Raw genomic sequence first — 11,679 nt, 5'->3', positions numbered from 1 at the left:
ATGGTGATTTTGGTTGTTATCTCAAAATCAGTTGCTATATTTTATCAAGTAACTGCCACAGGCTCCTGTCTAAGTATAGCATTTTGGGTTACTGTATTACCAATAAGCAAGAATTAAAAACAAAACTCAACAACAAACTAGCCATCGGTCAAAAGTTTGTCATTAGTCTCCTCTTTGAAGGGGCAGCAAATGAGTTGCAGATGGACTGCTATTTACATACAGTTCCTCAGTGTACCCTGAGGGCTTGGCGGATGTTTCCTGCAGTGTCATCACCATGCAGTATTTAAAATTTACACTTAAAAGAGCCCTTGCTTAAGAGAGAATAGGCAAAAAGTGAATTATTCCTAGGTGGGCGGTCCGCAGAGTTGCAGGACTGTGGGTGGTGTGTTACACTTTTCTCTGGGCCAAGGTCATCGATCGTTGTTGTAAAGGGTGGATGCAGAGGAAGGAAAAGGTCTGTGCATTTATGTTCAGGAGTGTTGCTGGGCAGCCAGACTGGTTCGCTTTCTTTTTCTCCTTCTCCTCCCCAGAGCCCTGTCCTGCTATTGATACTCGGAGAATGAATCTTTAGATGGGGTCCACCATCTTCCCATTTCATTGGACTTGGTCCCCATGTCACTTCCTTAGAGACAGTTTTCCTGACCATCCTCTCCAAGCAAGTTCCCCTAACTGCTCTTGTTTTTTTCCCTTAAATATTTGCTTATTTGGCTGCACTGGGTATTAGTTGCATCGCACAGGATCTTTGCTCTTTGCTGTCACTTGCGGGATCTCTCAGTTGTGGCAAGTGAACTCTTACTTGCAGCATATGGAATCTACTATAGTTCCCTGACTAGGGATCGAACCTGGGCCATCTGCACTGGGAGTATGGAATTTTAGCCATTGGACCACCAGAGAAGTCCCTCCCTAACTGCTCTTTACTGTCACACTCAGTCATTTTCTTCGTATCATCTACCACAGGTTTTGTTCATGTGTTCTCAAAAAAAAGATCTGTCACCCATTTTGGGCTATAACCTCCAGAGTTTACGTATTTGTCTCATCACTCTTCTTCCACAATAGAATATTGAAAAGAGAAGGCACTTGATAGAAGTAAGGGTTTTATAGAACTAACATCCCTTAGGTTAGAACTAACAAGACCCTTAGGTCAGAACTAACAAGACCCTTAGGTCTTTATTTGCCTTATTAATGTTGTTCGTTGATAACTTCTCAAAACTGATGAAATTTAACAATAATACTATGTTACTTTAGTGGGAAAAATTCTTTTCTCAGCGTCTTCTTTTTTTTTTTTTTAACAGCTAGCATAGAGTTCCTTTAGGAAAGAAAAATTTTCCTCTAGAAAGATGGCTATGTAGTCCACTATGGGGGGGTGGAAACATCAGGGCATGGTTTACGATAGTAAAGTGAAACAAATCGCTGGATAAAATACTTTACATAAGATGTTAATAGTAATCTGAAGTTGGAGAAGGCAGTCATGCAACATGGTGCAAATCAGGTCTCTTTAAAAAAGTGTTTAACAAGTTAAGGAGGTGTAATAGTTTCTTGTTGCAGGACTGCTGAAGTCTTTAGAGAACACAGTTGTCTAATATCTGGTGTTAAGACACTTGTTCTGACATAAATCACTTTTATAGCTTCAAACTTTGGAAGAGTCAGCTGCACTCACACACTTTGGGGAGAAGCTTGGGAAGCCCAGTGAAAGGGGGCTGTATCCGTGTGTGATTACCGTGGGACTGGGAGCTGCAGCAGCTCCAGAAGTGACAGGTGGGTATAACTGAAGTCTCAGTGGCCTCATCTATCGCTTTAAGTTGTACCTTAAGTTCACATCTTGAAAACATTCTTGACTGGTTACTTTGGGGCTTCCAGAAATATCTATCTTGCATTGAATGCTGCAGAAAGTTTCAGACGCATAATGCATACATAGAATGTAATCACTGGTTAAAAATAAAGTGTTTGGTATTTTTAGTGACATGTTAAAAAAAAGCAAATGTGTGAGTATTTCTGATTTCTGTTTTTAATGGTGGGAAATCTTGTGTTTTCTATTTCAACTATCTGTTTCTAGTTACCACAGTCAGTTTCCCAGGGGAAGGCTCAGGACTCTGTGCATCCTGTGAGGGAAACTGGCTTCGGCCGGGGTGGGAGGAGAAGGTGAAGCCGTGAGAAGCTGAGCTGGGTCCCTCCTGTAGCCGGTCTTCTGCTCAGGATTCCTGGAGGAAGGGGGCTCCTAGGTGATTCCGGGGGCTCTCTTTTGGGACCTTAATCTCTGGAGTATTGTTTCTTTATTTTTGTTATCATTGAGAGTGTGACTCAGATCTGTACCTTTTTCAAAGCCAGTCAAGTTCGGGGAGACACCTGCTAAGTACAGTATCCACACACCTGAAGGCAATTACTTTCATTATGCCAGACATGCAATTAAGGAGTGAATGTTGTGTGAATCATTAGTCTTCCTTCCTTGAGATGTAAAAATGAGCAGTGACAACTCAAACTCTTTAACCTTTTTGGTTTAAAAGTTATAGGATGTTAATACATTGTTAAAATATTTAAATCCATAAATTACCAGTTACTGCCAAACCACAAGTGAAATTATGCTCTTGCTTATACAAAATGAATCTGATTGTACTTTTAGAGTTTTGTGGGCTTGATGACTTGCTCTCTTAAACCTTAGAGGGAAGAAAATTCCACTCTACAGTTTTGCAGAAAGTCTTGTTCTTTGAGATGCCTTTGGTACATGGCTGGGATATAGATTCAGGGAGACCTTTCCAAATGGATTTAGAGCAGGTTCATATCTGGTTCTTCAGCTGAGCTTATATCTTTTTGTAGCTTCTCTTAAATTACCCAGTATTGCTTTGGTTGCCCCGTGTCCTAAAATGTGTTTATGCACCAGAGTCATTTCTGCTCAGTTGACCTTCAAAAAAAAAAAAAGTACAGGAAGGTAGCAATGTTAGAGGTAAAGAACACAGGCTTCATGCTTTGGAATCAGACACAGTTGCCTTATTATGTTGCTTAATAGCTATGAAGATCACTTTGCATAACAGGAGAAACTTATATTTAGGATGACTTCTACATTAGCCCCTGTGGCTTAAATGGCAATTATGGATACATTTTGGAAGTTGAATAGTTACAGTAGGCAATTTAGCTTTTAGGATATTAGTTTACTACTCTTTCTTTATCTGCAGCTCTGTCTACAATGGCAACCCACTCCAGTGTTCTTGGCTGGAGAATCCCAGGGGCGGGGGAGCCTGGTGGGCTGCCATCTATGGGGTTGCACAGAGTCGGACACGACTGAAGCGACTTAGCAGCAGCAGCAGCAGCTGTCTACATAAAACATCTTTCTCTTTCTAGTTTATTTGCCTAGATCATCTCTCATTCCTTCAAGCTGCATTTTAACATGCTGGTTTGCAAGGAGCTTTTCCTGACTTTCTGGTCTCTACTATATGCCTGTTTTATCATGCCCAGTTTCATGCCCTAACATATGGTGCTGCAATTGTTTCTTGACGTGCAACTTCCTCCAGTTATCTCTGAACTTGTGAGCACAGAGATTATTATTATCATTTTATTTTTATCATTGCATCCTCCATGTCAATCACAGGCATCATTCTGGTCTTCTGGTACAGAGTCAGCTCTTGATAAGTATTGATTTAATAAAATTACTTATTGGTTCTTCAGGTAGCATTTACATCTCCAAGGGGAATAATCACCCTTTATTTAAGCAACTTACCAGTGCAAATCACATCTTTACTTCCAGCTTTATGATATGCTTTTAATAGAGGAATTATGAATGTTAGATAAGAAAGAGGATTTGGAATTCATGTAATTCAGTAAAGGAATTTTACATAGAAAGAGACCAAAGTCCAGAGAAATCAATCAATTTATCTGACATCATAGAGCTTGTTAATGGCAGAACCAGTATTTTAGAGAGGGAGGCAGTGTTCAAAGGTGAATGCTTATGGCTTTGAGGTCACACCTGTGTTGAACTCTGTTTTAGCTCCTTTACATTGTTGGCACTGTTGGCATTGGCTAAGATACTGACTTGCAAACCTTGGTTTCTTCACCTCTGATTTGAAGAGGGTGTTTAGGAAAGAGAGTGAGGACAGAAAACTTCTTATGGGGATTATATGAGTTAACATATGAGAATGTGTTGCACAAATTGTGTAGAACTATATAGTAATAGCCATGACTACTTAGACTTAGGATTCTTTAACAATCATTGATGCTGCCTCTGACTCTGAGGGAAACACTTCAAGTCTTTGAACTACTGTTTAGTTCCCAGTAAATAGGTGTGAAGAGCCTTTCTTGTTTTAATAAAGACCTTTGCTGTTAAGTTAGAAGTGCTCCTTACAAACACCTAATAAGGAAACAGCTACCAGTTTAACTTGTATTGAGTCTCTCTCTCCTTCCCATCAGTTTAATTTTCTGACCTCCACATTGTTAAATAGTATGTGCTGTCTCGATTCTGACCTGTAAATAACAAGCTGTCATTTATGAATTCCTTCCTAAATTAAGGATAATTACAAATACTCATTTTCTTGTGTTTACTGTTTACAAGTAACTGGAACATAGATTATTTTTGGACTATTACTTTGCCATACTAAAATAAAGCTGACATTTGATTATCATGCTAAGCTATTCTGAACACCGCTTAGCCATCAGACCTCTCATGCGTGGGAGCTGTGCTAATACATAAATATTGAGGACTGGCATTCCAAGTTAAGGCTCATATTTGCTCCGTGGCAGATGTGATAATAAGGGGAGGAAAAAAGGAAGGCATAAATGGAGTGGAGAGTCTGGCCTGAGGCAAAGCTGTAAAGCAGGTCAGGTTAATCTTCACATGTTTCTCAGCTGTCTTTACCCTTCTATCCCTTGAACACCCTCTCTGAAGAATTTTTTCTCCTAGATTCCTGTAGCCACGCTGCCCTGGTTACTCAAAGCTTGTTACAGCTCTTTATAAAAGCAGCTGGTTCTTTTCTGCCTGGCAAATGGAAGACTGCTCCCCCTCTGCGCTGGGCTCACCTTCACTTTTCAGGCAAGGTATTGATTGTAACAGTGTTCTTTCTGCGTACATGCTGCTACTTTTGCTATCAAGTACAAAGCAAAGCAGAAGTATTAACAGTTCAGAACTCTTCTGGTCCTTTACTCCCCAGAAGGTTCAGGATTGTTTTTTAATTAATGTATCTAATGTTATGGAAACTCTAGAGAATATAAATCTGCTTCCTTTTAGTTGATACTTTTCGTTTTAATTCTTTACTACAGAGGCAAAAATTTAGCCTAATCTTTCTGCCAATTGATGAAAGTGTGAAAGTGTGAGTTGCTCAGTCGTGACCAACTCTGTGTGACCCCATGAACTGTAGCCCGCCAGGCTTCTCTGTCCATGGGATTCTCCAGGGAAGAATACTGGAGTGGGTTGCCATTTCCTCCCACAGGGGATCTTCTCAACTCAGGGATGGAACCTGTCTCCCGCATTGCAGGCAGATTTTGTACAGCCTGAGCCACTAGGGAAGCCGATTAATGTATCTGATGTTAAGGAAACTCACGAGAATATAAAGCTGCTTCCTTTTAGTTGATACTTTAGTTTTTAATTCGTTACTCCAGAGGCAAAAAATTAAGCCTAATCTCTCTGCCAATTGATGAATGTTCATTTATTTGCAGGAGGAGGTGGCTACAGTCTTTCATAAGGCTTCTTAGCTCATTTTTAAATATCAACTTGTTTTTCCTTAGCCAGTAAGGAATAAGTGGCTAGCAGTTCCTTAGCTAGCCTGTTTCTTTCCTTTTGGAGGGTTTCCTCAATGTGTTTCTAGTAATACAATGGCTAGAGACACATTTATTTTTGAAGCCCTTGCCCTTGAATTATTTGTGCAAGAAGCTGATGTTTCTCTTTCACTTTTGCTGACTCTCTGTGTGTCCTTATCTCTTTTTTGCCTTCTCCATTGCTTTCTTTTCCTACTGAATCTTCTTTTTGTTTATTTTTAGTCATTCTCAGAGAGCCAAGCAAAATTTCCCTTAAATAATTTTCTTCACATGTACTTTTTTGTTCTTTCTGTTCATTGTTAATTATACTTTCATAAAAGCAATGCAACTCTATTGAATAAATAAATTAAAAATATATGAACATTAAAAAAGTTTCTAAGAGATAAGTAAAAAATCTTAATGTCTCCTATTGACTTCCTATTATAACTCCCTAAGATAAACTCTGTTGACTGTTTCTTGTGTGTCCTGCCAGACCTTTATTATATCAATCAAGTAATACATACTGAATCCAAATTTCAAATAAAAACCTCTGGTTATGAAAATATCTCACTTGAACTTTTGTACCTCAGTTTAACTTCTTCATGGAGCTCCCATTGTCCTGCTTATCCCTGAGTTCTGGGAGGCTGAATAGTGTTAAGGGCATTTCATCTGGATCACAGTCATCTTTCTATACTGGTCCCTACCTTTTCATTCTTTTTATTTCTTTGGTTATCAGCATGGCTCTATCTGGTCATTTCTTCTCATAAAATGTTTGCCTTATACTTGGGCTTTTGCATTGAATACAAAAAGCCAAAAAATTGACATTTTTTTATTCCTGTAGATTCTTCTGCATTATCCTCTTCTGGAGACATAGAACACTCCAGCTGCTGCCTAAAGGGGGATAAATGTCAGAGAGTAAAAGCAAATATAAGAAAAAAATATTACCTAATAAGTGTAAATATGTTCACTGACCATTCAATGGGAATTTTCCTGATGCTTTCTCAGTATATTGAGAAAGATTAGGATAATAAACCATGATGTAATGGCACATTCCACTAGCCTGTGGACCTCCCTCTCAGCATCCAGTCCACATAAGCAAAATGCCGAAATTCACCGGAGAATTTATTGAAGAAAGGAAATTTATAAGAATAACAAGTACTTTGGCTTCTGTAGGGAAAATATATTTGTTCTCTGGAGTCTTTCAAGATGTTTTCTTTGTTTTTTTGTCTTTGGCTTTCTATACTTTGAGTATGTTGTGCCTGGGAGGAGATTTTTTTTTTTTTAGTATTTATTCTGCTTGGTGTTCTCTGAGCTTCATGTGTGTGTTCTTTAGTGTATGCCATTAGTTTGGGAACATTCTCAGCCATTATTACTTCAAATATTTCTTGTTTCTTTTCATGTAAGTATCATGTACAGGCCTTCATATCATGCACAATTTACATCTCTTGTTAATTATCACATAGTTCCTGGATATACTATTCTGTTTCTTTTTCCATTAATTTTTATGTTTGCATTTCTGTTTGGGAAGCTTCTGTTGACATGTCTTTTATGAGACTGGTTCTATCACTATTCTACTAATGAGCAAAGACATTCTTTTGTCGTTGTTCATCTTCAGTCCCTCAGTTGTGTCCAACTCTGTGACCCCATGGACTGTAGCACTCCAGGCTTCCCTGTCTTTCACCATCCCCCGGAGTTTACTTAAACTCACATGCATTGAGTCAGTGATGCCATCCAACCATCTCATCCTCTGTCGTCCCCTTCTCCTCCTGCTTTCAGTCTTGCCCAGCATCAGGGTCTTTTCCAATGACTTGGCTCTTCATATCGGGTAGCCAAAATATTGGAGTATTAGCTTCAACATCAGTACTTCCAGTAAATATTCAGGGTTGATTTCCTTTAGGATTGACTGGTTTGATCTCCTTGTTGTCCAAGGGACTCTCAAGAGTTTTCTCCAACACCACAGTTCAAAAGCATCAGTTCTTCAGCACTCAGCCTGCTCTAATAATTACAAAATAGCTGATCCTTATTCTGATACCTGCTGAGTCTCTTCAGACTGTTTTCTCTTGCCTTAGCATTCCTTGTAATTTTTTGTTGAAAACTGGACATGGTCTAGCAAGTATTAGGATCTAATGGGTAACTAGGCGTTTAGTGTTAGGTTTTGTGTTAATCTGGCTAGGTGCTGACTGTGTTTAATTTTTCTTAGCTCTAAGTGCCAGAGGTTTCAGTTCCCTTTAGTTTCTTTGTCCTTCACCCCCCACCTAGTTCTCTTTGGATTTCCCCAAGAATTCCTTTTTAAATGTAGTCTGTGTCCTGCAACTCTCTCGGTTGTAATTCCGTTTTATTGTACTGAAATCCTGTTGATGCACTGACAGGTTTTGGAGAGGGGCAGCGGTTACGCTTGTGGCTCAGCTGGTGAAGAATCGGCCTGCAACGCAGTAGACCTGGGTTTGATGCCTGGTTTGGGAAGACCCCCTGAAGAAGGGAAAAGCTACCCTCTCCAGTACTCTGGCCTGGAGAATTCCATGGACTGTATGTATAGTCCAGTTCATTTTAGTTCAGTCACTCAGTTGTATCTGACTCTTTGTGACCTTATGGACTTCAGCACGCCAGGCCTCCCTGTCTATTACCAACCCCGGAGTTTACTCAAACTCATGTCCATTGAGTCGGTGATGCCATCCAACCATCTCATCCTCTGTCGTCCCCTTCTCCTCCTGCCTTCAATCTTTCCCAGCATCAGGGTCTTTTCAAATGAGTCAGCTCTTCGCATCAGGTGGCCAAAGTGTTGGAGTTTCAGTTTTAGCATCAGTCCTTCCAGTGAATGTTGAGGACTGATTTCCTTGAGGATGGACTAGTTGGATCTCCTTGCATTCCAAGGGACTCTCAAGAGTCTTCTCCAATACAACAGGTCGACAACATTTCTTCTGTGCTCAGCTTTCTTTATAGTCTGACTCTCACAGCCATACACAACTACTGGAAAAACCATATCTTTGACTACCTGGACGTTTGTCAGCAAAGTAATGTCTCTGCTTTGTAATATGCCATCTAGATTTGTCATAGCTTTTCTCCCAAGGAGGAAGTGTCTTTTAATTTCATGACTGCAGTCACCATCTGCAGTGATTTTGGAGCCCAAGAAAATAAATTCTGTCACTGTTTCCCTTGTTTCCCCACCTGTTTGCCACGAAGTGATGGGACTGGATGCCATGATCTTTGTTTTCTGAATGTTGACTTTTAAGCCAACTTTTTCACTCTCCTCTTTCACTTTCGTCCAGAAGCTCTTTAGTTCTTCACTTTCTGCCCTAAGGGTGGTGTCATCTGCGTATCTGAGTTATTGGTATTTCTCCCCGCAATCTTGGTTCCAGCTTATGCTGCATCCAGCCTGGCACTTCTCATGATATACTCTGCATATAATTTAAATAGGCAGGGTGACACTATGCAACCTTAACGCACTCCTTTCCTGATTTGGAACCAGTCTATTGTTCCATGTCTGGTTCTAACTGTTGGTTCTTGACCAGAATACAGATTTCTCAGGAGGCAAGTCAAGTGGTCTGGAATTCCCATCTCCTGAAGAATGTTCCACAGTTTGTTTTGATCCACAGAGTCAAAGGCTTTGGCATAGTCAATAAAGCAGAAGTAGGTGTTTTTCTGGAACTCTCTTGCTTTTTTGATGCTCCAGAGGATGTTGGCAATTTGATCTCTAGTTCCTCTGTCATTTCTAAATCCAGCTTGAACCTCTGGAAGTTCACGGTTCATGTACTGTTGAAGCCTGGCTTGGAGAATTTTGATCATTCCTTTGCTCGTGTGTGAGATAAGTGCAATTTTGCAGTAGTTTGAACATTCTTTGACATTGTCTTTCTTTGGGATTGGAATGAAAACTCACCTTTTCCAGTCTTGTAGCCACTGCTGAGTTTTCCAAGTTTGCTGGCATATTGAGCACAGCACTTTCACAGCATCATCTTTTAAGTTTTGAAATAGCTCAACTGGAATTCCATCACCTCCACCAGCTTTGTGCATAGTGATGCTTCTTAAGGCCCACTTCACTTCACATTCCAGGATGTCTGGCTCTAGGTGAGTGACCACATCATCATGGTTATCTGGGTCATGAAGATCTCTTTTGTATAGTTCTTCTGTGTATTCTTGCCACCTCTTCTTAATATCTTCTGCTTCTGTTAGGTCCATACCATTTCTGTCCTTTATCAAACCCATCTTTGCCTGAAATGTTCCCTTGGTACCTCTAATTTTCTTGAAGAGATCTCTAGTCTTTCCCAGTCTATTGTTTCCTATTTGTCTGCATTGATCACTGAGGAAGGATTTCTTATCTCTCCTTGCTATTCTTTGGAACTCTGCATTCAGCTAGGTACATCTTTCCTTTTCTCCTTTGCCTTTCACTTCTCTTCTTTTATCAGCTATTTGTAAGGCCTCCTCAGACAACCTTTTGTCTTTCTGCATTTCTTTTTCTTGAGTATAGTCATAATCACTGCCTGCTAAACAGTGTCCCAAACCTCAGTCCATAGTTCTTCAGGCATTCAGTTCTATTAGATATAATCCCTTAAATCTATTTTCACTTCCACTGTATAATCGTAAGGGATTTTATTTAGGTCATACCTGGATGGTCTAGTGATTTTCCCTGCTTTCTTCAATTTAAATATGAAGTTAAGACTGGGTGCTGACTGTGGCTCAGATCATGAACTCCTTATTGCCTAGTCTCTTAGCAACTTTCAAATATGAATACAATATTGTTAACTATAGTCAACATGCTGTACATTGCATCCCCATGACTTATTTCTTTTGCAACTGGAATTTGTGCCTTTTGACTCCCTCCACCCAGTTTTGCCCCCCTCACAAACCCTGTCTCTGGCAACTGCCATCTGTTTTTCTGTTCATTTATTTTGGCCACATCGAGTGACATGTGGAACTTCCCCAACCAGGGATGAAGCTGTCCCTCTTGCAGTGAAAGTGATGATTCTTAACCACTGGGCCACTGGGGAAGTTCCAATCTATTTTTTTTTAATCTGGGACTCTTAAACTTTGATCCTGAAGCTTACCTCTGACATCTGGGGATCCCTGGTTATCTACTAATTTATTATAATTAAGCAATAAAATGTGCTGATGGGACTTCTGTTCATTTTGTAAGAAATTTGTCCACAGCATGGGCTTGGCTTAGGGTGTAGATGGTCAGGCAGGAAGGCTGGTATTAAATGAAACCTCTAAATTACAATTGACAGATTTAGCAAGTAAAAATATGGGACATGCAGTTGTTTGAATTTTAGTTTATATAGCCAATAAAAGAAAAAACCACAGGCCTAATACAGTATCACTTGTTCTGCCTTCACCATAAGTGTAATCTTTTTTTTTTTAAAAATATTTGTTCATTTATTTGGCTGTGCTGAGCCCCCATTTCAGCACCCAGGGTCTTCAGCTGTGGTGTGTGTGACCCTTAGCTGCATCATGCAGACTCTCAGTTCTGGCGTGTAGGATCTAGTTCCCTGATCAGGGGTCGAATCTGGGGCTACTGCATTGGGAGCATGGGGTCTTAGTCAGTGGACCACCAGGGAAATCTCTAGAATTGTAACCTTAACCAGTTTGGAATTTTCTGGTCAACACTAATGTGATGATCTGTCACATGGGTGCTTTTCCATCTCAGAGGAAGAAGAGGCCATCTGCATGGTAAAACCCTGCTGGTTCTTTCCCCCTAATAATATGTCCTGGCCTAAAAATAACTCTTTCTTTTGTCTAGTAGCTCCTTTACCCTACCCTTCTTCGTATAAAAACTTTAGATTTTGTACAACCCCTTTGAGTGTCCTTCTAGTTGCTAGATGGGATGCTGCTTGATCCATGAATTGTTGAATAAAGCCAATTAGATCTTCAAATTTACTGGGTTGAATTTTATTTTTTTAACACAATAAATGTATTTTTAGTGTAAGTATTTTTTTTACAACCCTACTCTGTCATTATGTGGAGGTATTTGCT

The 11,679-nt window shown here is 39.9% G+C and overlaps 1 long non-coding RNA gene across 1 annotated transcript in view; it reads left to right on the top strand.

Annotated features, from left to right (window-relative positions):
- Positions 1 to 1,646: 1,646 nt before the first annotated feature.
- LOC122673620 overlaps positions 1,647 to 11,679 on the top strand; it is a 75,266-nt gene continuing 65,233 nt past the window's right edge. Inside the window, exon 1 of the long non-coding RNA XR_006334753.1 lies at positions 1,647 to 1,755. This is a non-coding gene — a long non-coding RNA (uncharacterized LOC122673620). The remainder of the gene's footprint in view (positions 1,756 to 11,679) is intronic.

Source organism: Cervus elaphus, chromosome 17 (genome assembly GCF_910594005.1).
Source record: "Cervus elaphus chromosome 17, mCerEla1.1, whole genome shotgun sequence".
Classification (NCBI taxonomy): domain Eukaryota; kingdom Metazoa; phylum Chordata; class Mammalia; order Artiodactyla; family Cervidae; genus Cervus; species Cervus elaphus.
The sequence above is the reverse complement of the archived record's forward strand: the minus strand, read 5'-3'. Positions and strand labels throughout refer to the sequence as shown.